At 40.1% G+C, this 17,782-nt stretch overlaps 1 protein-coding gene and 1 pseudogene across 1 annotated transcript in view; both read left to right on the top strand.

Annotated features, from left to right (window-relative positions):
* The window catches only part of BCL2 (BCL2 apoptosis regulator), a 160,829-nt gene that overhangs the window by 69,833 nt on the left and 73,214 nt on the right, over nucleotides 1-17,782 (top strand).
* On the top strand, nucleotides 1,504-17,311 carry LOC117795992 (annotated as a pseudogene).

Here is a 17,782-nt window from a genome sequence, read left to right as displayed (position 1 = left end):
CCTAATGTATCTGAATTATAAGGCTCTAATTATGTCTTAATATCTAGTAGGGCAAGTGCCCACCTTATACTTCTTCAATATTGTTTTGGCTATTTTTTTACCTTAATTTTTCTATGTGAATTTTTAAACCAGCTAAAAATGTCCATGTAAATGCTTTCTGGGATTTTAATATGAATTACATTAAATTTATGTATTAACTTAAATGGAATTAATATTGATGTTGAATCTTCAACTTTCTGAGTGTGATATATATCTCTGTTTATTTAGGTCTTATGACTTTCAGTGAAGTTTAATAATTTGCTTTGATTTATCCTAGGTTTGTCATAGTCTATTGCTATTGCTAATGGAATCTTTTAAAAATTACATTTTCTAATTGATTGTTGCTGATAAGGATGTCATGAGTGTTTGTATATTAATCTTGTCTCTGGTGTTCTTGCCAGACTCTCTTATTACTTATAATTGTTTGTAGTTTCTTTTGGATTCTCTTATGTAGACAGTCTTATCATCTGCAAATAATGCTTCTTTTGTTTCTCCATTTCTAATCCTTATTTCTCTTACTCCTTGTTCTTGCTTTATTGCATCAGCTCTGTATCTCACACAATGATGAATGGAGGAGTGCTGGAGAAAGCATATTTGTCTAGTTTCTGACTTTAAAGGAAATGTGTCCCTAAAGTTTGTTGTAGGTTCTTCATAGAAACTATTTCTTAAACTTCCTTCTGTTCTTGGTTGGCTAGGTATTTCATTGCATTTTAAAATTGTGAAGGGGTGTTAAATTTCATTAAACACTTTTCTGCATCTGTTGACATGATTATATAGTCTTTCCTTTTTAATCTGTAAGCGTGTTGAATGACATTAGCCAATGTTAAATCTTCCTTGAGCTTCTAGGATAAACCCTACTAGATCATCACAAATACACACACATGCACATCACACATTAATCATGTGATAAATATGATTTATGTGATACATCGTATATGTCAGATTAAAAACATATTTTTAAAGAAATAGTACATATTTATACACATACCACACTGCTGGATATGTTTGCCGATATTTTATTTAGGATTTTTGCACTGATATTTTGAACTGAGACTGACTTGCTGCTTTCCTTTTTTGTACTGTCAGTCTATTTCTAAGATCCAGCTCTAGACTGAACTTATAAAAATACATTCAGAAGCATTTGCTGTTTCTCTATTTTTTGTGTGTCAATTTTGGTAACATATTTTTCTAGGAGATTTTTTATTTCATCTGTTTTTAGATTTATTGCTTTAAGGCAGAGAACAGAATTCTCATACGTAAAAGAATAATTACTTTATTTAGTTATGGGTTTTGTTATGCTTAATAGTGTTTATTTCTGCCTTCTTTCATTTCTCTTACTCATTTTTGTTGAATATCTGCCTATCTTATTAGTCTTTTCAAAAAGTCAACCTTTGTTTTCTCCCTACTCTATATTGTTTCTTTGTTTTTACTTTATTGATTTGTTGTTATTACTACTATTGCCTTCCTACTACTTTATCTATTTGTGGAAAAAGAATTTTCTTCCATTGTCTTTATTTTATTGTTCTTTGTCTTCTTAATTTTAAGTTTTTCTTGTTTTCTGATACTACATTTAATGCTATACATTCCTTCTACTGAAATCTAGGGTTTCAACTATTGTTCAGTTCTAAATGTTTTGTTACTTTCATTTCTATTTCATATTAATAACTTAGTAATATGTTTTTGAAATTTCAAATGTACTTGGGCTTGGTGGCTGTGGTTTTCTTATTGATTTCAACTTTTATTGTATTTTGGTTGATGACTGTGGTCTAAATGTTAGCAGTTCTTTGAAATTTGTTGGGACTTGCTCTGTGGCCTAGAATCTGGTCAGTTTTTATAAACGTTTCATGTGTATTCTTTATTGGGTGGAGGGTTCTCTTTCCATATCCATTAGATGAAGTTTGTAATATACATTTTATAATCTTCTGTATTTTTTTTTTACTTTATAGCTTGGTCTATTGATTTCGTGAGATGCGCGCTAAAATCTCTCACTATAATTTTGAATTGTTACATTCATAGAATTAACTCAGTTTTTGCAATATATATACTTGACACTGTACTGTTAGGTATATAGCAGGATTCCTGGTGAATATCCTTTTATCATTAAGCAATGACCCTCATTATTCCCCCGCAAATGCTGTTGGCTCTGAAGTCTATTTGATTGGATTCATTTATTCATTCAATTAAAAGAAATACTTATTGAATATTTATTATTTGCAGGGACACCTATTATTTGAATGCATTATTTTATGTGTATCCCTGCTGTGACATCATGTTTTAGGCTTCTCTCTTGTAAACAGCTAGAGTTTTACAAAATTCAGTGTGAAGATTTCTGCCTTTTAATGGATTAGTTTAAGCCATTTACATTGATTTTTATAACTCATATATTTGGAATTCACTAGGAACCCAAATGTTTTCTATATGCCGTGCTACTTCTTTATTTAATATTTTTTCCTATTCTGTCTTTTATTAGATGACTTGAGTTTTCCTGTTGATTTTGCTTTCCTTTCCTTGTGTCTACTCCTTGCTTCTTGAGCAGTGGTAGGCCCCCTGGCCATGGCCATCACACTTAGGGTCTAGCCTGAATCCCAAGCCCAGGTGGATAAGTTCTGTGAAGACAGAGGAGACAGAGGACCTACTCAGGAGTGATTTCTCCAAGAAGACTTCTGAGCTGGCAGCATTTGTAAAGGATCCAGCTCTCAATGAAGCTAACCTGAGCAATCTGAAGGCCCCTTTGGGTCTTCTGGTGCCTGATTCTGTGAAGGGGAAAGGGAAAGAAGAGCAGAAGAAATTGCAGGAGAAGGAATAAATGGATTAAAAGATGAAAGGGCAAGCTGAAGGCCAAGGTTTTCCCAGTAGCCCAGTGAACGGCAAGAAGATCATGATCCTCTTGTAGCACCTGACACCTGGGACTGAGGATGTCACTGGGCTATCAGCCTGGTCCCTACCTGGCTACAGCTGCAGATACCTCAGATTGAGGATAGGATCAGTTTTGGAGTGTCTGTCTAGCAGGAGGTGTGTGAGCTGATGACCACCCCTCAGCCCGAGCTGGAAGCCTCCCACACTCCAGTCTCCAAGGATTCCTCTGAATGGGGCAGTGTAGCCAAGCAGTCCCATGGGTGCAATGATCTACAGCTCGTGTGCGAGCTGGATGAGGCAGAGTCGCAGGACTTTGGCTGGTGGTCATGGAGATCCATCAGGTTCAAGAAGCTCAAGAAGCCCAGGGGAGAAACAAAGGAATGATGTATTCAGAGCCCTCCCTTTCATTATGTGAGGAGCTCAGCAGATACATTCCTGCCTCTAACTGGAGCTCCAGACTTTCCCCATCTTCCCCCTCTTGAGCTTTCTCCCTCACCTTGTATCTCAGGCACAATAAATATGGTTATACCATTAAAAAAAAAGATTGCTGTTTTCCTCTTGATTCGTAGTGTAGGTGATTTGTTCTGTTATTTTAGCTGTTATCCTTAAACCTTAAAAATTGTATTTGAGTTAACAGAGTCTAAAATTAAAGTTTATCTGTATCTCTGTTTGCTTCCAAAACAATATAACAGATTCCTTAGAACATTTTAATGAAGCTTTCTCTCTCGTGTTCTGATATGACACCATTGGATATTTTATCACCTATCATTTTGTTTCTATCTTTTTGTCCCCAACTTTTTTTTTTTACAAATCTACTTTTCAAAATTTATTAAAAATATATGCCATTTTATTTACACTGTAGTTAAGAGCATGAGATCTAGAAGCAAACTGCCTGAATTTGAATCCAATTTTATCGTAAATCACTTAGAATTGTGCCTGGTATTCAGTAAAGTACAGAGTAAGGCCTCGGTAAATGTTACTGATGTTGCTTCTTGGATTCTCTTCACCTTTTTTCAGTTCAAATACTTCTTACATCTTGGGGTAGTTATTTCATCAAGGATTTGAGAATATTAAACGATCTCTCTCAGTCTCTATCTGAAAATACCTTTAATTTACCCTCAGTCTTGAATAATAATTTTCTAGGTATAGAATTCTATGTAGATATGTTTCCTCGGCATTTGAAATCATTGAATTACTTCATTGCCTTCCTGCACCTATCATTCATGAGGTGGAGTTGGTGCTAGTCTGTCGTTTGCTTAGATGTGTCTATTTTTTTTCTCTCTAATTGCTTTACAGGTTTGTTTTTTCTTTTTGTTCTTGTCTTTGATGATCTGCAGTTTCACCACAATCCCGTCTGATTTTCAATATGCTTCTTAAATCTAAGGAGTCCTAATATTCCTCAATTCTGAAAAATTCTCAAACATAATCTCTGGATATTGTCTCTCCCCAGTTGCCTTGTTACAGCTTCTTTAGCCCGCTGTTACATATGTGTTAGACTTTGGTATTCTTTTCTTCATGTCTCTTAACCATTTTTTTTTATATTTCCCACATCTCTATTTTCCTGTGGTTGATTTTTTCTTCATCTCCTCCTACCCTCTCCATTCCTGTCCCCCTAAGGTAAGCAACGTAAACATCTGGCATTCATCCTTCCACACATTTCTTGAAGCTCATATAAACACATGGCACATATATATCCATATAAATTAAATGTGTTTTGGTTTTGTTTGCAAAAAAAAAATCCAATCATACCATATGCATTACTTCATAACCTGTCTTGCTCTTTTAGTAACATATTTAGGATATCCTTCCAGATAAGTAGGTACAAATTTAACCAGTTTTTAAAAATAGCTAAGTAAATTCTAAGGTATGGCTATTATATGATTTATTGAGCTGTTCCACTCTTGTTGAACACTTAAGTTATTTTCAGTTTTATGTCTCCATAAACATTGTAGACAAAAACATCCTTGTACATATTTACTTATGTGCTGTTCCCTTAATTTCTGTGGGAACAAATTCTACCCTACCGTGCTTTGCCCAGTCCCCCTCCTAAAGAACATCACTTTCTATATTTTAGCTTTTTCTTCTGACTGACTGACATAGATACATATGTATATATACATATGTGTGTGTGTGTGTGTGTGTGTGTGTGTGTGTGTGTGTGTGTATCATCAGTAATCTGTTGGTTCGACTTATTTTCTTGGTGACATCCTTTCTGCAAACTTCCATTTTCTTTTTATCTGAAATTTTCTCCAGGCCTGCTGTACACCTGTAATGCTGTGATCTCTCTTGTTATTCTAGAACTTTCCATTGCCTTTTTTCTGAGTTGGATCCCCTTTACTGATTTACCCCATTGGTTGAGAGAGCACACCCTTCCAGCAGGTTATCAGAATTAAAACCTAGTGCAGTGCGGTGGCCCTCAGTATGTCTTTCTCTTGATCCACTTGGCCCAGTCTGGAAGCATTGCTCTCTGTGCCTGGGGCCCAGCTGTCTGCTCCCTTCACCACATCATCACTCTATACCTTAGTCTTATGTGGGATTGCATAAAATTCTCTTTTTTCCACTCACTCATTTTCGTGGTTCCCAGCCTGCATAGCCTATCAAAAATGGACCCACGAGAGATATATATCCACTTTTTGAATGTCTCTAAAGGTCTTTATTCTCTCTTCTCACTTGATGCCTTGTCTGTCTTGCACAAGGAAATCTAAGTCAAAAATAAATTTTCTTCTAAAGTTTGAAGATGTTGCTCTTATGTATGCTAACTCCCAGTATTGTGGTTAGAAGACTAAACCCATTCTCATTCTTGATGCTTTTTGTACCTGATTTTTTTTTCTTTTTCCCTAGAACTGTAGAATCTTGCCTTTTCCCCAGGATTGTAAATTTCACAGTAATTTTCCCATTATGAATCTATTTTCACTTATCATACTGAGCACTCAGTGTGTTCCTTCAGTCTGCTGATATTTGCTTCTCTCTATTAGCTCCAGTTTTTCTTTCCAGAACTCCTATTATTTGGGTGTTGTACTTTCTAGACCAGTCCTCTGATTTTCTCACATTTTCTTTCCTGTTTTCTGTCTCTTTTTCATTTTACTCTTATGGGGGGCAATTTCTTAAACTTCAGTTTCCAACCTGTCTATTCGGTTTTCTTTTTTGTTATTGTTTTAAATTTCCTCTTTTCATCTATAAATAGTTGGGTTGTTTTTTTTAAAAGCATTCTGTTCTGTTTTCATGTGTGGGACATTCTCTTAGCTTTCTGACAAAAAAAAATGTATTCTCTTTTGAAATTTTCTTCTCCCTTCATGATCTCTGTTTCCTCCCCATTACCTTTTCCTCTTTGTCTGTTTTGAACTCTGTTTTTCATGTAGATGCTCTCCTTGCATGTCTGGTAATCCTTGGTTGTCTGCCTTTATTCAAGAATGAAGAACTAATAAGCTTATTAGAAGCCCTGAGGATGTGTGAGGGTCTGGCTAACTTTGAGCATCACTATGAAATAATATGTTTATGCCATTTGTTGGGGAACTCCTAAAGTCAACCCCTAGAAAAGGGGAATATCGGAGATGGTCAGAATTTCTAGAAAACACTCTTCCAAACTCTCACACAGAGGGTAAAGATCTTCCTGTGAGAACTGAGAGCTTCAGGGAGGAATAAGACTGGAGGGGTCAGCATTCAGAATACAGCTTTCTGTTTTGTTTGATGGATGGCATCCCACAATCCAGAAATCTTCTCTCCGGAGACAAACCTCCAGTTTTACCCATTGGAATAGAGGGTGCTGCCCAAAAGGATGGAGTTGAGAAGGGGACCTGAGATCTGGAAATATAATTGGTTCTTAAAAATCTTTCACTCCATTCTCCTTATTTTAGTCACCTCTCTCCTCTTCTCCCTTCCCAGTTCCAGGCATAACTAATGCTATCTGTTCCTGGACCTTTGGAACATCTGCTGGTTGGCTCCTAACGTTCCCTATTCCTGGTTTAGAATTCAGCTTCCTTTGATCTGCTAGTTCTATTGCTGTTTGTCCATCTGTTTTCCATCTTCCAAAATCTTGTTACTATTATCTCTTCACCTCTTCTCCTTACCCTTGTGAGTTATGTCTTTCAAATAGCTGTTTTCCTGAGTTTTAGTGAGGATTAATGTGAAACCAACATTAGACCTGTGTGTTCAATTCTCCATTTTTATTTAGAAGTCCTTTGTTACATTTTAGTTGATTTCCTCAAATCTATCCTTCTTCTAGTTCACTAGTTCTATGTTTGTGTTATCCTACTATCTAACTTTTCCACAGAGTTCTTTCAAAGAGGGGTTTTTTAAAATTGTATTTTGTTTTATTTTTTTCAAATCTGCCTATTTTCATTTACTCCTTTAATTTCATTATGGTTTTTAGTCTTTCTTATACCACTTTAATAATTTTAAGCAATCTTATTTTGTAGTCCATTTCAGATTCTAGTATTTTTCCAGTTCTTAGGATTTTAGTTTTTCAAAATTTCCCTTTATGACTGTCCCTTATGGTAGTTTATTTCCGTGTGTGTGTGTGTATGTTTTGGCAAGTTCATCTCACACAGATTTCTTTTCTATGGGAATCTTGAGTCCTGAGTTGTGACATTGTCCCTACATGGTGGCCACATATTTCTTTTTTCTGGTAATCTAAGGGATTTCAGTGGTCCTAGATTGTGTTTATGTTCATTTCTCATCATGGGATTCCTACACCTGGATGTATAGATAGTGTAAATTCTGATCCTACAGCTGTATATGGTTCTTCATGTTTAGGGTTATGATTTTGCAAAGATGTCCTAAGCTCTGAATATAAGGCAATTTTCTGCCCTTCGTCTTTGGTGTAATGGGCAGACTGCTTTTAGTTTCTTTTTCATGGATAAGGTGACTTGTTAAGTCTTTGAGATTTATGAATGGGGCTCAGTTCTGGCCCCCCTGCCTCATACAGGACCAAGGCCATGCCCCTTCATGAGCATTAGAATCTAATCACAATCCCCAGATCTCTAGGGGCATTTGTGTAAATCTGAAACTCTCTTTGGATATCATGGAGTCAACTTTTTGTTAAAGCTAGACAGAGGGAGATAGAGAGGAGCAGAGGAAGAGGGACAAGCAGACTCTGCACTGAGCATGGAGCCCAATGCGTGGCTGGATCCCACAACCCTGAGATCATGACCTGAGTCAAAATCAAGAGTTGGACACCCAACTGACTGAGCCACCCAGGCACCCCTCTGGTTTCAATTTTTATCCTCATCCCTGTATCCTGTGCTTCTTTCCCTTCCTTCCTTTTCTTCCTAGCTCAGCCCTGTGATGTTTTCTTAAGAATTTCACATCTTTGTAGTAGGAAGAGACCCACAGGATTAGCCCAATGTTTGCCATCTTGCTGGAAATTAACACTCACATCCACTACTGAGCTAAGTGTAGAACATACTAAACAAAAGCTAGAGTCAAATGTAGAGGGTCATGGATTTCCAGAGATCGAAAGGTTCTTAGAGACTACTTCATCCAACCCTAGCATTTTATTTAAGGAAACTCGGGCTCAAAACTGATGAAACCACTTGCCCACAGACACTTGGCCAGTTTGTGAAAAGGCTGGGGATAGAGCTCAAAGGGTGGCCACTTTTTTGCTCACCACATCACAGGGAGGAGCATTGTCATCTAGCACTAGCGCTTGTCTGGTTGCAAGACACCTTGATCTGATGATTGTGACTTAAATCACTGGAAGATTTTGGGAAAGCCACATAGACCATTGTGTTTCTCTTGTCTTGTTTTTATCTTCTGGAATGGAAAGTAATAATGCTTGGAGGATCACTTAAGTCGTTTATTCCAATCCCAATTTTGTTTTATACTTTTATTTTTTCAGAGAACAATATCTTTTTCTCTTTTTCCTTTTTCTTTCCTTTGGGGCCCAGTTCAGGTTTTTATCTTCTTCCAGAAACCTTCCCTGAAGTCCAAAGCCCAGAGAGGGTTTTTCTCTCCTCTGACTCCTTTTAAAATTGTCATTTGAACTTCACAGTTGGTACCATATTATGAATATTTCTGACCCTGTTTAAGTACTGAATATGTATGTACTTTCCCCAACTAAATTGTGATGGCTAGTTTGTAAAAATCATACTTATGCATCTTTATCATTTCCCAAAGTGGTTTTATTGGTTAATTGATGAGGAAACAACTTAGACGAAATATGTTCTCTGAGATGGAGCCTGGCCTTGGTGTCAGGAAGCCTGGATTCTGCCCCTTTTCCCAGCATCAGCACCCTATATTTGAGCAAACTGTCTTCCCTTGTATGGACAGGCCACTGAAGTCCAACAGTACACTCATAATAGACTGGTCATGAAATTTATCATTCAGACTGTGACAGTTATGAGAGTAAAGGGGGCACTACTAATAATTTTGCAGGGACAACCGGTGTAAAGTAGGACACTCCCTGACAAGCTGGGACATATGGTCACCTTATGTTATAGATCACCTTGGGCTCTGCAGAAAAATTTGCACAGCTACTATTCAAAATACCAGTCTTCAAATCCAAAATTATCATCCCTTATGAAAGTTTTCATCTATTAGCACAGCTTCATAGGTGATAGAATTTCTAGTTTTCCCAGACATTCATGTTTTCTCAGCTACTTTCGTGGCTTTAAATGCTCATTATAACTGAAGTTAACATAAATTATGGTGTTTGAGACTCAGTACTGCTAAGAGATGAATGCCTTTATTTTCCAAATCAACCCACTCTCTGTCCTGGAAGGAAAGAACACCCATGATTTCTAGAGTCGTGAGCCTTCTTTTCTTGGGTGCTTTTTGAAGCATAGGGATCTTACCTCTGCTATCTCCAGTGATGGAGGGAGGTGCTGTGAATGGTTGCTGATCCACAAGAGTGGATACATCTCCAAATACTGGTGTATTTGGTGGCTTAGCATAGTAAGGTGAGTAGGTCTTTAAAAAGATGCATTATAAAAGCATCATGGCTTACTAGCTGGCTTGCTTCTACAGCTCCTGCCACAGCGCTCTGCACATAGTAGGCACTTCATAAAGGTTTGTTAGCTTGAAATTCTGAGAAACACTTGGAAGACAGTGGTAGCTAAGTAAACTCACTTACCAGTGCTAGTAACTTCATTTCTGCCTATGCTTAGGGAGTCCTGGCATGGTTGGGCCATGGTGTTGGAATGCAAAGAAGAACAGATACTATCTCTACCCTCCAGTATTTTATGATCTAGCGGCAGCTTCAGAGCATAAACAACTAAGTCTAAGAAAGTTCAGGGGAAAGAGAAATCAATTTTGACCTGGGGGAGTTAAGTGGCATTTGAGCTAGGTTTGAAAAGTAGAATTTTTTTTCCTATGACAGAGGCGGAGAAGGCCATTTCACACAGTGGGAACAGCATGAACAAAAACCCATTAAGAGGCCAATTGTTTGGTGTGTTTGGGGAATCAGAAAAAACGTTATGTGTTTGGAAAATAAGCTTTAATAGGTAGTGGGATGTGAGGCAGCAGTCCCTTAATGTCAGACGTAGAAACTCAGGTTATATTATGTAGACAACGGGAATCACGTAGTTTTATATGTGTGCAGGGGTATTAACCAACCCGTGTATAGACTGATAACCTGGCGGCAGTGAGACCAGTTGTGAAGAGGCTCTTGTGTCTAGGAGAGATATAAAGACAGGTGGATAAAAAGAAGGAGCCAGATATGAGGTACCTAGTTGGCAGTTGGTTGGATGTTGGGCTGAGGAGGAAGGAAGAACCAAGCACAGCACCAGGGAATTGAGTAGGTGATGACGCCATGAAAAGACCCTGGAAAGCTGAAGGGGAGCAGAGTTGGACTGGTAGATATTTCTGGAGAGATTTGTGAGGAGATTAAGTGAGATAGTGAATGAAAAAACCTTGAACAGTGCTTTGCATAAAGTAGGTGTTTAATAAACACTAAATTAAAAGAAGGAGGCAAGGAAGGAAAGAAAGGAAGGAGGGAACTTATCCTGCCTCCACATTGTACCACAATAGGGAAGACATTTAGACTGTTAGGAGATCCAGCGGGAATCATTCATTGGGGCTGTTCCTGCCAATGCACTTGCTAATTATTTCATGTTAATTGGGTATACAGACCAGAAGAGAGCTCAGAAAAAATAAAAGATCAGAATTTGCTGGGGTCAGACAGAGGAGAGGTGAGCTTTGAGCCAAACTTGGAGAAAGAGAGAGAATTGGAGTGATGAAGAGGACCTATGGAGATTGAGGGAGGCAAGAAGGCAGACTCGAACACGCCCAGCCGTACAGGGAGCAAGAACGGTGCTGGTTGACGTTGGAGGAAGTGTCCACACATGGAGAAATGTCACTGGGTGAGCTGTGGGGGCGTCGTCTGGAGGAGGATCTTGCTTACTTTCTGATGAGCCTATCCTGAAATTCGGTCAAGAGAACCCTGTTCTCTATAATAACCAGCCCTATTCCTCCTAAATTCTTTCTGACCGTTTGGACTAACAGCAAGAAACCAAGAACTCAAGTCACATTGACTTTCTGGGGAGCCATTTCAGGATAACTCAGTAAATCCTTTTGTTAGAGGTACTGGCTAGTACTTTGTCTTACAAAATGACTTTTGGTTTCTTTGCCTCAGTCTTTGATTATCGCATAAACATTTTAGTTTCTTGATTACATTGTTTTTAGAGGGTAATGCATGGAGTACGTTGGTAAGATTGTTTGCCTTCAGCTCTATCACATCTGCTTCAGGAATGCCAGAAAACAGAAACACAGTTTATTTAGTCAATTGCCTCAATTAGAGCGTCTGAGAGAGACAAGGTGTAAGATCTGGCAGTTGGCATGATGTCGCATCAAGAAAGTCTTGAAGTGGGAAGTTCTTTGGAGGCCTTCTCCTGCCACCTTCTTCAGACTGGTCCCACCCATCCCCCTTCTGAATGCTTCCACTGAAGGGGAGTTCCCAGAATGTGCCAACTTTTAGGAAAAGGCAAACCACAGTTGAATAAACACTTTCAAGTTAACTTCTCCTCACACTGGTTCCACACTTGTTATGTTGGCCACCGTATGAAATGAATGCAACCCAGAAGTTACCTAGGAATATTTTCACTTGATCTGCAAAATCTCAGTGTCTGTTTGAGGCAGTGCTTGTCAATGACATATTTCTTTTTTCTGTGGAGAAAAGCTTTTAACATCATCTTTTCATGTAATTCTCTTCATCTTCGTCTTCATCACCATCAACTTATTTTGTCTTTTCCTTTGGGTATCATGCCTTCTCTTGATAGGGGTTCCAAGAAGTGGCTGCATTCGGAGATTTGATATTAATGGCCCAGTCTCAAAAACAATGACAGTTCTCTGTGATTTTTTTTAAAGATTTTATTTATTTATTCGACAGAGATAGAGACAGCCAGCGAGAGAGGGAACACAAGCAGGGGGAGTGGGAGAGGAAGAAGCAGGCTCACAGCGGAGGAGCCCGACGTGGGGCTCGATCCCACAATGCCGGGATCACGCCCTGAGCCAAAGGCAGACGCTTAACCGCTGTGCCACCCAGGCGCCCCTCTGTGATTTTTTGATCAAATCACCTGAGTTTGACATTTCGCTGTGTTGCTGCAGGCATTCATATAAAACTTTACAAAGTGCCACTGAAACCTAGCTGTTCTTCTTTGGTAACGTTTCACTCATCCATCCCTTTATTTAGAAAACATCTGAGGCCCACTGTTTCCACCATTTCCTCTTTATTTGGGGCCATTAACAACCCACACTGACATGCCCGCTTCTTAAATGGGTTTTAATCTCTGCCTCTGGGGGCCGATGCCTAATATCCTAAAACCTCACTTGGATGACTACCCCATCTTACTTAAAAACCTTCATGGCATTATTCTTTTAAATAATGTATTGTCCTGATTATAAAAGTAAGATATGGTGGGGTTTTTGCAGAAAATTGGGAAAATAGAGAAAAGCAAAAAGAAGGGAAACAAATCACTCATAATCCACCACTGCCAAAAACCTCCCAACCTATTGTTAATCCGTTGGTACACATCCTCCAAGTTGTTCTTCTGTCTTTGCCTGGCACTCAGAAGCTTTCCAATATGGTCCCAGCTTGATGTTACAGCCTTCCCTCTTCTGCCTGCTGTTGCTCTGGGGACATATACTGCCTTGCATGGGACTTTTTCATATGTCCCCTTTGATGATATTTTTTTCTGATTCTATAAATAATACATGTGGTTGTAAATTTTTTTTTAAATTTAGATAAGGAATAAAATAAGACTTATCTTCCGAAACATCTCAACCTCCTGCAATAAAAAACACTGATATTTTGCAGACCATCTCATCACCATCAGTTCACCTCCGTGTGCCTGAGTGCACACACATGATTTCCTATAAATGAGATCATAGCATCCATGTGGTTTTTATGGCTGACATCTTTCATTTTCACTTAGTACTTCCCTCCCCCTTCCTTTCTTCCCTCCACCCGTACTCCCTCTCCCCTATGTTGCCAGTGTTATCAACCTTGCATATATCCTTCCATGCTTTACTCCACACTCATGTCATTATATCAAACATGAGATAGGTGTTCACACATACCTGTTGTGATTCTTGTCCTTGCTTTGTAAAAACGAGATCATATCATATGTTCTCTCTGCATCTTGCTTTTTCCTCACTTAAAAATGGTATGTTGTTTAAATTCCTCCATTCTTTCTTTTTCTTTTTTTTTTTTTCATTAGAGAGAGAGAAGGAGGGGCAGAGGAAGAGGGAGAGAGAAATTCTTAAGCAGGCTCCACGCCTAGTGCGGAGCCCAGTGTGGCACTCGATCTCACAACCCTGAGCTCATGATCTGAGCTGAAATCAAGAGTCAGATGCTTAGCCGACTGAGCCACCCAGGTGCCCCACGTTCTTTCTTTTTCGTGACTGCATATTACTCCTCGGTTATCTGTAGCATGGCTTAGTAAATGATTCTATTATAAACAACACTATAGTGAACATCCCTTTGTTCATATGGCTTGATCAATGGCAGTATTTTTAAATTTGGGTTGGTATTTTCAGATTGCTTTCTAAATGGCACAGAAATATCTATTTCCACCAGCAGTGTATGAAAGTACTTTTTTCTGTATCCTTCCATGTGGCTATGACATTGTCACCACCAAGGGGCAGTGCCTTTAAATTGCAGGAAGGGATGGGGGGCAGCATCCCTTTGAAATCTCAGACTTGAATACAAATATGGTGCCATAATGAAACCATCACAGTGATATATATAGAAAAGAATTCATTAAGAGGAGATCATGGTTTACTAGAGTTGGGTTTTGGGGAACTAATATTTGTAGAAATGAACCCTATGGCCTGAAGTGTTATTTTATTTTTAGGGTGATTGTTTTTAACCTAGCATCACAGCTAGAAATTTCCCTTTTGGCTTTAATTTGCTTTCTTATAGTTTTTGTCAGAACTCAAAAGGTAAAACACATCACACTCAACTTTTGAACTTTGAGTCAACCTTGAAAATATGCACATGGATGTATGTCAGGGTGAGATCTGGTGAAACATGGTTTAAATTTTAAATGCTTTTAAAGTAACTGTCGACATGGAGTTAGAAGCAGGTGGAAAGGCTGGATCTCACAGACCGTCTCCTGAGCTATGCAGGGATGTTTGTCTTTCCCCCTTTCCTCCAAGATGGCAACACAGTCCCATTCTCTCCCTCCTCACTGCCTGTCTGCCTCTAAGTCATGGACTGTCTGGTGCTTTCTGTCCTCATCCTGGCTGCAAGATCTGCCACCACTTCTCTTGTTCTTCTTTCTTCCTTCCGCCCCTCTCCCTTCCATTTCTCCTGTGTTTCTCAGCTTTCCCGCAAAGAGTCTTGGCTTTTGCAGCTGTTGCCAGCCACTGAGATTGCATTTTTGGACCAGCAAGCCTGCCCTCCCACATCATTTTGGGTGCAGCCTCAAGGTCATTGGCCTCTCTTAGCTGCTTTCATCCCTAATTTTTCTGTTGATAGACTCTCCACCTGACACAGATGCTTCTCCCACCCCGCTTTAACTTTTTTTTATCTGACATCATTTGGGAACCTTGAGTACCTGTGGGCCTGAGGTTTCCCTGTACTTTGAGGTAGAAATAGATTTTATCTCTGAGAGAGCTCTGACCAGCCTGTTCTTTTGGCTGTTGGTGTCCTACCAAGTAAAGAACCTTTGGATTATTATGGATTGTTAGAACTGTGTGGAGAACAAATGAGGTAATCTAGAATATTGTTTCACTGTTCTTCAGTGAACGTTCTCAGTGTCGGGGCAGTCATGAGTAGGATTCTGGTCTTAATTCCTTAATGCTGAATCTGCTCACATTTGTAGGTTAGACAAAGCCTAAACATTATTTTGATATAGTGTGTGTGTGTGTGTGTGTGTGTGTGTGTGTGTGTGTGTGGTTTAATATGTACAACTTGTCTGAACACAGTAGCTCTGTGGTTTGTCTTTTACTGAGAACTGCTTTTTTTTTCCTTTTCTAAGAAAATGCCAGTTTTCTAAACTAAAGTCTTTCTTGTGAGCTCATCAGCAGTGAAGGATGTTGTGTGAAGACGTGTTGGTGATAATAAGATCAAACAATCGCCTGATTCAGGTGACTTCAACCCAAATCATATTGACTAAAATAGTATTAAACATGTGATGCTGGCATGTGACATTTGAATATTTGCCAAGGAAAGCACTCAGGTTGCTACGACTGGCTGCAAGAGTGAGTGATTTTCCTGTTTTACTGTTTCTTCATACATTTTTGTTTGAGAATCTGAAACCAACCGTTATAGTTTGTGGAGGGAAAGTGACATGGACAGTCAGCATGAATCTGTTTACCTGCTTTTCCCTTTCATGGCTTATAAGAATTCAGGTCCCTTAGTCCTAATCGATGTATAAATTAGGGGACACACACCTTAACAACTTTGAAATTTCTAGATGTCCTTTCTCTCTCACACCCCCTTCCCACAAGTCCTTTCCATATTTTTTCATCCTTTGTGTAAAGGTAGTGATCTGTATTTGACACGGCTTAGAATTCACACCTAAGATACCTGGGTCCCACTTGTGCCTTATGGCCACTTCTTACTGCATGTCAGCAGGATCTTATCGAGTACCTGTTTCACTGCACATGTCCGAAGGACTGAAAATGAGGCCAGACTCCCTAAAACAAAATGTAGAAAGTCAGGGGCTTCCAAAACTACAGAGCTCTGCCTAAGAGAATTTGCTAAGGATTAACAGTGACCACTTGTGGGCTCTTGTGGGCTCAGAGACTCTTGTGGGCTCAGAAAACCAGAACCTGGAGGTTCGAGTCCAGAGAACACAAGAGCAGCCACCCCTCAAGAGACAGTTTTTGGAAGGCTCTGGGAAGACGAGTGGAAACAAGAGGCCATGAATGATGAGTGGCCACTGCGAGAATAGAGCAGCCTGTGAGGTAGGACCGACGTTCAGGGTGAGGTGTATTAGAGTCAGTGAGAAGGGCAGGAGATTTGGAACCGAGTCAGAGGACTTTCCCATCCCGAGTGGGGATCCAGAGTGCAGGTGACAGGGATTGTTAGGAGGGCCCGGATCCTTACGGTCAGGCTGAGCGAGAAGCTGCTGGATTTATTTAGCGGAGTCGTGCAGGAGGGGATTGGCAAGGAAATGCAAACCTACAGCGCTGTGTGAATGGCAGGTGGGAAATGAACTGACAGGAAGGAGGAGAGCCTCGTGGGCACAATAAGCTTGTTCTGAGACATGACTGAACTGAAAGCAGAGAAAATACTCTCTTAATCCAGGGTCTTTCATTCGTTACAAGTTCAGCATCTTTGTATTTCATTCACGAAAGAGCCAAATGCATTTAAATTTATATGCTTGCTCATGGAATTGTGGTTAGAAACTCATTGCTGTTGGGAATGTTATGAATTAAGGGAGTTTGACCCGAATAACATGGGAACAGTGGGAATGCCACTTGAAGCCATTGGTAAGGTAATAAAGACTCAGGGCTAACCTTACATTCGCTATTTTGTAAAGAATAAAGGACCTTTCTGTCTTGGGCTTGAAGTCCACGCTACCCCTGCCCCAGCATGACCCTGGGTGGAGCCCCCAGGCCTCCCCCACAAAGGTCTCCAGGAATTGCCACCTGGGCAGTCACTCTCTGTCCCCTGTACCTCTGTCCCCCCTTTGAGTGACTAGTTCAGACCCTGCCAGGGGTCTCCCACCTTCCCTCACCTTCCAGAATCTTCACCATCTCCCCTGCACCACCTCCAAGTGTGCTCCAGGCTCCCCGTCCTGGAAACGATTGCCTTCCATCCTGCTGCTTCTCTGGACTGCTGCCAGCCTCCTGCCAGGTTTTAAGCTTCTGCAAAGCTGCATGGTCTCAGAGTCCTCTTCCTCACTCCCCGTTCCCCTCCCAGCCCTCCAGAGAAGCGGGTCTTGCATTTCTATCACTCTAATGAAACAGCCATCTCATAAGTGAGTTATGTACCAATTTCTTTTTTTTTTTTTTAATTTTTTTTTTTAAATTTATTCGACAGAGATAGAGACAGCCAGAGAGAGAGGGAACAGAAGCAGGGGGAGTGGGAGAGGAAGAAGCAGGCTCATAGCAGAGGAGCCTGACGTGGGGCTCGATCCCGTAACGCCGGGGTCACGCCCTGAGCCGAAGACAGACGCTCAACCGCTGTGCCACCCAGGCGCCCCTATGTACCAATTTCTGACGACATCCAGAGCCACGATGTTTTCCTTTTCTGTAGCAGTCGGAACCTGGGGAGATGTCTCCCTTGAAACACCTGACCTTCTTGCTTCTGTTATGCAAGGCTGATTTTTCCTCAGATCTCCCTGACCAGAGCATCTCTGTGCATCATCTCACACCTGGTAAATGCAGACCTTGGCCCCAGTGCAGGCTGGGTTTCTTCTCTCTGGCTTCTCTCTACTTGAGATCTCATGGACTCCCTCTAAACCTTTCAACTCGGATGCAAGGTGTTCTAAAACCCCCA

This window comes from Ailuropoda melanoleuca, chromosome 14 (genome assembly GCF_002007445.2).
Source record: "Ailuropoda melanoleuca isolate Jingjing chromosome 14, ASM200744v2, whole genome shotgun sequence".
Lineage (NCBI taxonomy): Eukaryota > Metazoa > Chordata > Mammalia > Carnivora > Ursidae > Ailuropoda > Ailuropoda melanoleuca.
Note: the sequence above shows the minus strand (reverse complement) of the source record. Positions and strands in the feature narration are given on the sequence as shown.